Source organism: Marmota flaviventris, chromosome 9 (genome assembly GCF_047511675.1).
Source record: "Marmota flaviventris isolate mMarFla1 chromosome 9, mMarFla1.hap1, whole genome shotgun sequence".
Taxonomy (NCBI): domain Eukaryota; kingdom Metazoa; phylum Chordata; class Mammalia; order Rodentia; family Sciuridae; genus Marmota; species Marmota flaviventris.
The window spans coordinates 46,496,342-46,508,821 of NC_092506.1; the positions used below are offsets into that span (position 1 = coordinate 46,496,342).

The 12,480-nt window shown below is 41.5% G+C and overlaps 1 non-coding gene across 1 annotated transcript; it reads left to right on the top strand.

Moving 5' to 3' along the window:
- Positions 1 to 10,653: 10,653 nt before the first annotated feature.
- Positions 10,654 to 10,756, top strand: LOC114082125 (U6 spliceosomal RNA). Its single transcript, XR_003580923.1, has one exon. It is a non-coding gene; the product is annotated as a U6 spliceosomal RNA (small nuclear RNA).
- Positions 10,757 to 12,480: the final 1,724 nt, after the last annotated feature.

Below are 12,480 nucleotides of genomic sequence, written 5' to 3' on the forward strand. Positions count from 1 at the left end.
AGTAGGGGCAGAGCAGAGCCTTCGCCCGCACCCGGATCAGGCCCCGCCGGTGTGGTGGTCACGTGACCCCAATTGGAGTGGGGGCGGAGCGGAACCACCACCCGTGCCCGCAGGGTGAGCAGACCTGCGACCAACCTGCAGATCAGGCCCAGCGGTCCGCAGGCGTGGTAGGAGGGGCAGGGCAGAGCCGCCGCCCGCGCCTGCAAGGTAGGCAGACCTGCGACAGACCGGCGGATCAGGCCCAGGAGCCTGCCGGCGTGGTACACATGTCACCCCAATTGGAGTAGGGGCAGAGCAGAGTCGCCGCCCGTGCCAGGAACTGGCCCAGCGACCTGCCGGCGTGGTAGTCACGACACCCCAATTGGAGTAGGGGCAGAGCAGAGCCGCCACCCATGCCCGAAAGGTGGGCAGACCTGCGACCGACCAGCGGGACAGGCCCAGTGGCCTGCCGGTGCGACAGACACGTCACCCCATTTGGAGTAGGGGCAGAGCAGAGCCGCCGCCCGTGCCCGCAAGGTAGGCAGACCTGCGACCGACCGGTGGAACAGACCCAGCGGCCGGCAGGGGTGGTAGGCACGTCACCCCAATTGGAGTAGGAACAGAACAGAGCCTTCGCCCGCGCCCGGAACAGGCTCAGCGGTCCGCGGGTGTGGTAGACAAGTCACACCAATTGGAGGGGGGGCAGAGCAGAGCCGCCGTCCGCGCCTGCAGGGTAGGCAGACCTGCAACCGACCAGAGGATCAGGCCCGGTGGCCTGCCGGCGTGGTACACTCGTCACCCCAATTGGAGTAGGGGCAGAACAGAGCCGCCGCCCGCGCCCGGAAAAGGCCCAGTGGCCTGCCGGCGTGGTAGTCACGACACTCCAATTGGAGTAAGGAGAGAGCAGAGCGCCGCCCGCGCATGCAAGGTAGGCAGACCGCCGCCCGACCCTGCAAGGGAGACTTTTCAACTATACAAGAGCAATATAAATATATAGGGGAAAAAAACATTTCAAAAACACAACAGTTTCACCAAGCAGAAAGAAACGCAAGCAGTATGAAAAGACAAGGAAAGAAAGGACCACAAGCAATGCAGGTCAACTCAACTTTAGAAGAGGTAACAGCTGCAGCAGATGGAATGTCAGATAAAGAATTCAGGATAGGCAGAGCTGCCAACCACTCCAGCAAGGTAGGCGGGCCTGCGACCCACCGGCAGAACAGGCGCAGCGGCCTGCTGAGAAGCAGAGCCGCCCCCTCCTCCTGCGCCGGCAAGGTAGACGGAACTGTGACCACCCACAGAACAAGCCCAGCGGCCTGCTGAGGGGCAGAGCCGCCCCCTACCCCACCCCCCCCGCGCCTGCCAGATAGGCGGAACTGTGACCACCAACAGAAAAGGCCCAGTGGCCCGCGGAGGGGCAGAGCTGCCAACCACTCCTGCAAGGTAGGCGGGCCTGCGACCCACCGGCAGAACAGGAGCAGCAGCCTGCTGAGAGGCAGAGCCGCCCCCCCCCCGCGCCTGCAAGGTAGGCGGAACTGTGACCACCAACAGAACAGGCCAGACCTGCAACCGACAGACAGAACAGGCCCAGTGGCCTGAGGAAGGGTAGAGCCGCCCCCCCCCCCGCGCCTGCAAGGTAGGCGGACCTGCGACCCACCGGCAGAACAGCCCCAGAGGCCTGCAGAGGGGCAGTGCCGCTGCCTGCGCCTGCAAAGTAGGCAGAACTGCGACCACCGACAGAACAAGCCTAGCGGCCCGCAGAGGGACAGAGCCGCCGCCCGCGCCTGCAAGGTAGGCAGACCTGCTACCGACCAGCAGGACAGGCCCAGCGGCCTGCCGGCGTGGTAGGCACATTGCCCCAATTGGAGGAGGGGCAGAGCCGCCGCCCGCGCCTGCGAGGGAGACTTTGCAACTATACAAGACCAATATAAATATATAGGGGGAAAATTCAATAGCACAAAGTTTCACCAAGCAGAAAGAAACGCGAACAGTATGAAGAGACAAGGAAAGAAAGGACCACAAGCAATGCAGGTCAACTCAACGTTAGAAGAGGTAATAGCTGCAGCAGATGGAATGTCAGATAAAGAATTCAGGATATACATGCCTCAGATGATCTGGAGTCTCAAGGAAGACATCAGACAGCAAAATCAGACAATGAAAGATCACTTCAACAATGAATTACATAAACAAATCCAAGAAGCAAAAGATCAATTATACAGGGAGATAGAGGTATAAAAAACAAACAGAAATCCTAGAAATGCAGGAAGCAATAAACCAACTTAAAAACTCAATTGAGAATACTACCAGCAGAGTAGAACACTTAGAAGATAGAACATCAGACAATGAAGATAAAGTATTTCAACTTGAAAAGAACATAGACATCTCAGCAAGACTGTTAAGAAACCATGAGCAGAACATCCAAGAAATATTGGATAACATCATGAGACCAAATTTAAGAGTCACTGGGATACAGGAAGGGACAGAGTTTCAAACCAAAGGAATGAGCAATCTATTCAATGAAATAATACAAGAAAACTTCCCAGACTTGAAGAATGAGACAGAATCCCAAATCCTAGAAGCCTACAGGACGCCGAATGTGCAAAATCATAAGAGATCCACACCTAGACACATTATAATGAAGATGCCCAACATACAGAATAAGGAGAGAATTTTAAAAGCTACAAGAGAAAGGAAGCAGATTACATTTAGGGGTAAGCCAAACAGGATAACAGCTGATCTTTCAACACAGACTCTGAAAGCTAGAAGATCCTGGAATAACATATTTCAAACACTGAAAGAAAATGGGTTCCAACCAAGAATTGTGTATCCAGCGAAATTAAGCTTCAGGATGGAAGATGAAATTAAAACCTTCCACGATAAACAAAAGTTAAAAGAATTTGCAGCTAGAAAACCATCTCTTCAAAACATCCTCAGCAAAACATTACAGGAGGAGGAAATGGAAAATAACAATGAAAACCAACAGTGGGAGGTAGGACAGTAAAGGGGGGAAAATAATCGAAGAGGAAAACAAACCATGTTTAGTAACAGAAATAAACAAATATGGCTGGAAGAACAACCCATATCTCAATAATAACCCTAAATGTTAATGGCTTAAACTCACCAATTAAAAGACACAGGCTAGTAGAATGGATCACAAAACAAGACCCAACAATATGCTGCCTACAGGAGACGTATTTGATAGGAAAAGACATACATAGGCTGAAGGTGAAAGGTTGGGAAAAATCATATCACTCATATGGACTTCGGAAACAAGCAGGTGTGTCCATACTCATATCAAATAAAATAGATTTCAAGCCCAAGTTAATCAAAAGGGATAAAGAGGGACACTACATACTGCTCAAGGGAACCATACACCAACAAGACATAACAATCATAAATATTTATGCCCCAAACAATGGTGCAGCTATGTTCATCAAACAAACTCTTCTCAAGTTCAAGAGTCTAATAGACCACCATACAATAATCATGGGAGACTTCAACACACCTCTCTCACCAATGGACAGATCTTCCAAACAAAAGTTGAATAAGGAAACTATAGAACTCAATAACACAATTAATAACCTAGACTTAATTGACATATATAGAATATACTACCCAACATCAAGCAGTTACACTTTTTTCTCAGCAGCACATGGATCCTTCTCAAAAATAGATCATATATTATGTCACAGGGCAACTCTTAGACAATATAAAGGAGTAGAGATAATACCATGCATCTTATCTGATCATAATGGAATGAAACTGAAAATCAACGATAAAAGAAGGAAGGAAAAAGCATACATCACTTGGAGAATGAACAATAGGTTACTGAATGATCAATGGGTTATAGAAGACATCAAGGAGGAAATTAAAAAATTCTTAGAGATAAATGAAAACACAGACACAACATATCAGAATCTATGGGACACATTGAAAGCAGTTCTAAGAGGAAAATTCATTGCTTGGAGTTCATTCCTTAAAAAAAGAAAAAACCAACAAATAAATGATCTCATACTTCATCTCAAAATCCTTGAAAAAGAAGAGCAAAACAACAGCAAAAGAAGTAGAAGGCAAGAAATAATTAAAATCAGAGCTGAAATTAATGAAATCGAAACAAAAGAAACAATTGAAAAAATTGACAAAACTAAAAGTTGGTTCTTTGAAAAAATAAACAAAATCGACAGACCCTTAGCCATGCTAGCAAAGAGAAGAAGAGAGAGAACTCAAATTACTAGCATACGGGATGAAAAAGGCAATATCACAACAGACACTTCAGAAATACAGAAGATAATCAAAAATTATTTTGAATCCTTATACTCCAATAAATTAGAAGATAGTGAAGGCATAGATAAATTTCTTAAGTCATATGATCTGCCCAGATTGAGTCAGGAGGATATAGAAAACCTAAACAGACCAATATCAATTGAGGAAATAGAAGAAACCATCAAAAGACTACCAACTAAGAAAAGCCCAGGACCGGATGGGTATACAGCAGAATTTTACAAAACCTTTAAAGAAGAACTAATACCAATACTTTTCAAGCTACTTCAGGAAATAGAAAAAGAGGGAGAACTTCCAAATTCATTCTATGAGGCCAACATCACCCTGATACCTAAACCAGACAAAGGCACTTCAAAGAAAGAAAACTACAGACCAATATCTCTAATGAACCTAGATGCAAAAATCCTCAATAAAATTCTGGTGAATCAGATACAAAAACATATCAAAAAAATTGTGCACCATGATCAAGTAGGATTCATCCCTGGGATGCAAGGCTGGTTCAATATACGGAAATCAATAAATGTTATTCACCACATCAATAGACTTAAAAATAAGAACCATATGATCATCTCGATAGATGCGGAAAAAGCATTCGACAAAGTACAGCATCCCTTTATGTTCAAAACTCTAGAAAAACTAGGGATAACAGGAACATACCTCAATATTGTAAAAGCAATCTATGCTAAGCCTCAGGCTAGCATCATTCTGAATGGAGAAAAATTGAAGGCATTCCCTCTAAAATCTGGAACAAGACAGGGATGCCCTCTCTCACCACTTCTGTTCAACATAGTTCTCGAAACACTGTCCAGAGCAATTAGACAGACGAAAGAAATTAAAGGCATAAAAATAGGAAAAGAAGAACTTAAATTATCACTATTTGCTGATGACATGATTCTATACCTAGCAGACCCAAAAGGGTCTACAAAGAAACTATTAGAGCTAATAAATGAATTCAGCAAAGTGGCAGGATATAAAATCAACACGCATAAATCAAAGGCATTCCTGTATATCAGCGACAAATCCTCTGAAATGGAAATGAGGACAACCACTCCATTCACAATATCTTCAAAAAAAATAAAATACTTGGGAATCAACCTAACAAAAGAAGTGAAAGACTTATACAATGAAAACTACAGAACCCTAAAGAGAGAAATAGAAGAAGGTCTTAGAAGATGGAAAAATATACCCTGTTCATGGATAGGCAGAACTAACATCATCAAAATGGCGATATTACCAAAAGTTCTCTATAGGTTTAATGCAATGCCAATCAAAATCCCAATGGCATTTCTTGTAGAAATAGAGAAAGCAATCATGAAATTCATATGGAAAAATAAAAGACCCAGAATAGCAAAAACAATGCTAAGCAGGAAGTGTGAATCAGGCGGTATAGCGATACCAGACTTCAAACTATACTACAGAGCAATAGTAACAAAAACAGCATGGTACTGGTACCAAAACAGGCGGGTGGACCAATGGTACAGAATAGAGGACACAGAAACCAATCCACAAAACTACAACTATCTTATATTTGATAAAGGGGCTAAAAGCATGCAATGGAGGAAGGATAGCATCTTCAACAAATAGTGCTTGTAAAACTGGAAATCCATATGCAACAAAATGAAACTGAATCCCTTTCTCTCACCATGCACAAAAGTTAATTCAAAATGGATCAAGGAGCTTGATATCAAATCAGAGACACGCCGTCTGATAGAAGAAAAAGTTGGCTACGATCTACATACGGTGGGGTCGGGCTCCAAATTCTTCAATAGGACACCCATAGCACAAAAGTTAATAACTAGAATCAACAAATGGGACTTACTCAAACTAAAAAGTTTTTTCTCAGCAAAAGAAACAATAAGAGAGGTAAATAGGGAGCCTACACCCTGGGAACAAATCTTTACTTCTCACACTTCAGATAGAGCCCTAATATCCAGAGTATACAAAGAACTCAAAAAATTAGACAATAAGAAAACAAACAACCCAATCAACAAATGGGCCAAGGACCTGAACAGACACTTCTCAGAGGAGGACATACAGTCAATCAACAAGTACATGAAAAAATGCTCAACATCTCTAGCTGTCAGAGAAATGCAAATCAAAACCACCCTAAGATACCATCTCACTCCAGTAAGATTGGCAGCCATTATGAGGTCAAACAACAAGTGCTGGCGAGGATGTGGGGAAAAGGGTACACTTGTTCATTGCTGGTGGGACTGCAAATTGGTGCAGCCAATTTGGAAAGCAGTATGGAGATTTCTTGGAAAGCTGGGAATGGAGCCACCATTTGACCCAGCTATTCCCCTTCTCGGTCTATTCCCTAAAGACCTAAAAAGAGCATGCTACAGGGACACTGCTACATCGATGTTCATAGCAGCACAGTTCACAATAGCAAGACTGTGGAACCAACCTAGATGCCCTTCAATAGACGAATGGATAAAAAAAAAAATGTGGCATTTATACACAATGGAGTATTACTCTGCATTAAAAAATGACAAAATCATAGAATTTGCAGGGAAATGGATGGCATTAGAGCAGATTATGCTAAGTGAAGCTAGCCAATCCCTAAAAAACAAATGCCTAATGTCTTCTTTGATATAAGGAGAGTAACTAAGAACAGAGTAGGGACGAAGAGCATGAGAAGAAGATTAACATTAAACAGGGATGAGAGGTGGGAGGGAAAGGGAGAGAGAAGGGAAATTGCATGGAAATGGAAGGAGACCCTCAGGGTTATACAAAAGTACATACAAGAGGAAGTGAGGGGAAAGGGAAAAATAATACAAGGGGGAGAAATGAATGACAGTAGAGGGGGTAGAGAGAGAAGAGGGGAGGGGAGGGGAGGGGGGATAGTAGAGGATAGGAAAGGCAGCAGAACACAACAGACACTATTATGGCAATATGTAAATCAATGGATGTGTAACTGATGTAATTCTGCAATCTGTATCTGGGGTAAAAATGGGAGTTCATAACCCACTTGAATCAAAGTGTGAAATATGATATATCAAGAAATTTGTAATGTTTTGAACAACCAACAATAAAAAATTAAAAAAAAAAAAGAACCACAAAATGCTGGTCATGGTGGCACATACTTGTTTTCCCAGTGACTCTAGAGGCCAGAGCAGAAAGATCACAAATTCGAGGCCAGCCTTAGCAACTAAGTGAGACTGTAAACAACTTAGTGAGACCCTGACTCAAAAAATAAAAAGTGCTGGGGATGTGGCTCAGTGGTAAGCAACTCTGTGTTCAATTCCTCAATACCAAAAAAAAAAAGACTGAAATTTTCTGCTGAAGACACTGAAGAATGGCTAGAGGCAGAGGAATCTTTAGCTATACAAACTAGGTTAGGGCTGTTTGTGTTCATAATTAGGCTCAGGGAGAAGGCAGAAAGCAGAGATCATGAGGGTGAAAAGGACTGAGTGTCCTAGAGATAAGGAAAGAAAAATCTAAAGATTTGGGGTTTGAACCCAGTTCCTCATGTATCCTAGGCAAGTGCTCTAGCCCCAGTCCCTTCCTTCCATTTTTTTTAATATTTATTTTTTAGTTATAGTTGGACACAATACCTTTATTTCACTTATTTATTTTTATATGGTGCTGAGGATCGAACCCAGGGCCTCGTGCGTGCAAGGTGAGTGCTCTACTGCTAAGCCACAACCCCAGTCCCCTTCCTTCCATTTTTAATTTCATTTTGATTGATAGATTTGTTTCTTAAAATGTGACACTTTGAGACCAGGCTAACTTGATCAACAGACCTGAAAGCCTTCATTAACTGGCATGCCAAAGTGAAGACACTTTAAATACATGATAGTGAACATTCTTTAAATAGTCGTTATAATTAATTGTGTCTACTCACTTTATAACAGCATGTTCTGGTTCAGGTTATCTTCTCTGGCTTCAATTTTCTCCTCTGTAAAATAAGAATAACAAATGTATCATCTCTTGGATTATTGTGAGTATTATCCAGAATGACAGAGGTAAAGCATAGCACCTAGAACTGAACAGTTTCTCAATATGAGTCTGCAATTATCATCTCTTTAAGCACCCTTATTTCTCACATGGGAAATCTGAAGCACAGAGAAGTTAGGCATTCTGCTCAAGGGTTAGAACCAGTATTAAATGCCAGGCAGTCTCCAAAGCCCAACCTTTTTAACCACTGCACTCTCTTTGCAGTGTCTAAACCAGTATCAACACCATAGTCACTATAGCCACCACTGCCACTGGACTCTCCTTTTATCATTAGCTCTGGATTTGAATTATTTAGTGCATCTGAGTGACTCTGGACATGTGCTAGGAAAATGATGAGTATTTAAGATATGGTCTCCCTAAATTGCTGAGGCTGGCTTCAAACTTCCAATTCTCCTGCCTTGGCCTCCCAAGTTGCTAGAATTACAAGTGTGTGCAATGATGATGCCCTATCTACCATTTTCAGTTTTTAGAGTCTTACCAGAAGTCTCTGAATATAAGAAGTGAGTTTAAGCTGAGCATATTGGCACACACCTGTAGACTCAGCAACTCTGGAGTCTAAGGCAGAAGGATCACAAGTTCAAGGCCAGCCTCAGCAATTTAGAGAGGCCCTAAGCAATCTAGCAAGACTCTGTCTCAAAATAAAAATAAATAAAAATAAAAAGGGCTGGGGATGTGGCTCAGTGGTTACACTCCTGGGTTCAATCCCGGTACAAAAAAAAAAAAAAAAGAAAGAAAGGAAAAAAGAGAAAAATCAAACAGAAAGCAAAGCTTGGTAGTTAAGAGCATGAACTCAGGAGCAGACTGCCTTGGATCCACCATTCTGTGACCTTGGACAACTACTTATCCTCTTCATATCTCAGTTTTCTCATTTGTAAAGTGGGGATAATAATTTTACCTACCTCATAGGATTAAATGATATAAAATTTATTTGGAAGTATTTATAACAGTGCCAGGCACATATTGTTATGTAAATACTACATATATTATATATTTATTTATACATATATATGGAATCTTTAATATGATATTTGGACATGTAATTTATTTTCAAATAGTATGTTCAGATACACTAATGCTAAATATATAATAACTTTAGAACTTTTTCAAAGGAAAGAGTGGAGAGGGACAAGATATACATACAAAACACAGATGGGGTTTTTTTTACACATACACCTGCACCCACCAGCTATGTGTTTTGTTTTGTGGGTTTTTTTGTTTTTTGGGGTTTTTTTTTGAGAGGTGTGCCTTTGAAGAGAAATGATTTATGTTTTGATTTTCCTTCTGAGCTTCTCTTCCTATAAGTTCTCCTCCCTAATACTGTGTCTGCTCTTTTGTGTCACCCCTTACCCAGGCATTGCACCAGGGGGCAGGTCTCCTAGGGGCAGAACACATTCCTTGCTAACCACACTGGTGGGCCAGGCATGGCATCTGCCTGAAGTTCACTAACCCACTGAGATTGGTCCTACGTAATCTTGAAACTAGACATTTTTGTAGTATGTGAGAACTTGATTTGTTTTTATGTGGTTTTCTAGCATAATCATACCCATACCTCTGACCACAATAAGTTAATTTTGACTTATCTCAGCTATTCAGAAAAATAACTATTTCCTTCAAAGAAGTTAATGTTATCCCATTAGTCTTAGGTGGTTTCTCTTGGTTAATTTTAAAATTTGTTGTAGGTAAGTTATCTCTCGGAAGAATTTTAAGCTTTATGACATTGTGGAAAGTTTCTCTAGCTAAAACCCAGACACCTTAGAGTTTAATCCTAGTTTTGCTCCTGTGACACCAGAAGTAAGTTGCTTCACCCCTCTGGATCCCCGCTCATCACTTTCTTTTTTTTTTTTTTTCCTTTAAAAAAACAAAACTTTTTTTTTTTTTTTTAGACAGGATTTTTGCTATGCTGCCCAGGATCCAGGATGACCTTGAACTTGAACTCACAGACCTCCTGCCTCCACCTCTCTTGGGTAGCTGGGATTATAAGCGCGACCACTGCACCTGGCTTTTCAAATTTCTTTTTAATGGCAAATACTTTTTTATGCTCTTGCAATCAAAATCGGCTTTCTACTGAATCAGTGAAAGGTTGAGACTGGTAGTCTAATCCCTCATTTTACAGAAGAGAAAACTGAGCTAAATAGTAATGAAGTGGTTTGCCAAGGTGAGGCATCTAGCTGAGATCAAAGTCAAGACTGTGGTATGGAATTATGCTGTGTTGTTTACTAGAGCCCCAGCTATTATGTGCCTGTTAGTTGTTATGTAGTAGCAAACAATATTGTGCTTAGCTTAATAGAGAATTTCTTCCTTTATTTAGACAGTTTCCTTTGAAGAAAATAAAGTCCTTGAATTTGTTGTGATTTGCTTTGAGAGATTACAAGCTTTGATCTTAAGTTTTTGGTTGTCATAATTAAAACTTTGAACAGCATTAAATATCACTGTAGGGTACTCATTTCAGCAGCACATATACTAAAATTGAACGATAAAGAGATTATCATGGCCCTTGAGCGAGGATGACACACAAATTTGTGAAGTGTTCCATATTTTTCAAAAAATAAATGTATAAATAAATATTATGTATATGATAAAAATGAGTAAGTCTTTCTGAAAAATGAAAATTTTCTATTTTTATAATTCAATAGGAATCCTAGCATGAAGAAAAATGGAATATTAAAATACCATTATTATTTGGACCTGAGAATTAATAGGATTTCCCTTATGAAAGAAAAACAACTGGGGCAGTTCTCAGGATTTAAAGGTGGCTGTTTGGGGGGTTTTTGTTGTTGTTTTTAGTTTTTAATTTCACAGTACTGGGGATGGAACTTAGGGCCTTGTGCATGCTAAGCAAGCACTCTACGGCCAAACTACATCCCAAGCCCTAAAGGTTTCTAATAATTAAGTGATAACTTATTAATACATTAGTAATTAGGGTTCCTGTGATACATTGTACTTTATTCTTGTATAACACTGTTTATCTAAAGATTATCTTGCCTATAGTTAAGTTTCATATAATTCATTCATTATAATTTTTTTTTTAGACAGGATTTTTGCTATGTGAGTTCAAGTTCAAGGTCATCCTGGATCCTGGGCAGCATAGCAAAAATCCTGTCTAAAAAAAAAATCTCTCATTTTCCAGTTAAACAAATCAAAATTTTTACAAATATGATACTCTCAAAAGCTCCTGGGCTGAGGATGTAACTAGTGATAAAGTGTATGCTTTCAGTGTGTAAGAAGGCTCTAGGTTTAATCCCCAGCACCAAAAAAAAAAAAAAAAAAAAAAAAGTCTTTCATATAACAGGAGTGATAATACCATCATGCTAGGTGGCCAGTTTAGAGTGTTTAGACTCTGTCTTTCTAAACCAAATAAGCTAAGATCTCCTAGCTCCAAAGCAATCTCCCATTTCAGGCTCTCTTCCCACTCCCCCAGCTCCTGGCCAATGAGTTCAGTAGCCAGTTTCCACTTAGATGCTTTTACTTTGCCTTTGAACCTTTCCTAGGACCTGTGCTCAACTACTACGGTCTTAGCTTCAGTCTTCTCAGGCAGAATACCTGGATTAAGCAGCAGCAGTTTAGCCAGTGTCTCTGCTGCACCTGTCCTGGACAAGAGAAAGGAAGATTGGGGCACCCATTATTGCCCTATCCTGGCCCTAGTCTCTGAGTATAAAAGAAAGCAAGTTGGGTTGGGAATGTAGTTTAATGGTAAAGAGTTTGCCCAGCATGCACCAAGCCCTGGGTTCAATCCCCAGTAGCGCGTGCACGCGCGCCACACACACACACACACACATACACACACACACACACCACTAAAAGGAAGCAAGTCAAAGGCTGGTTCCTTGGACAGCAAACATTAAATTCTAAACTGGAAACTTATGACTCCTGAAAAAGAGAGGATGATAAATATTGACAAATCCTTACTGAAAGCAGGTGTAACTGGCAGAGGTAGCAGTTGTATACAGCTTTGCTGCTCCAAGTGTGATCTGGTGAAGAGTGGCATCAGTATCACCTGGGAATACTCAGAAATTCAGAACCTCAGACCCCATCCCAGACCTAATGAATCAAAATACACCTTTTTTTTTTTTTTGTAGTTGTAGATGGACTGACTGCTTTTATTTTATTTGTTTATTTTTATGTGGTGCTAAGGATCGAACCCAGTGCCTCACACATACTAAGCAAGCGCTCTGCCACTGAGCTCCAACCCCAGCCCCCCAAAAATATACCTTTTAATAAGGATCCCCCACCCTAGGTGATTTGTGTGTACACTCTCTGTATTTG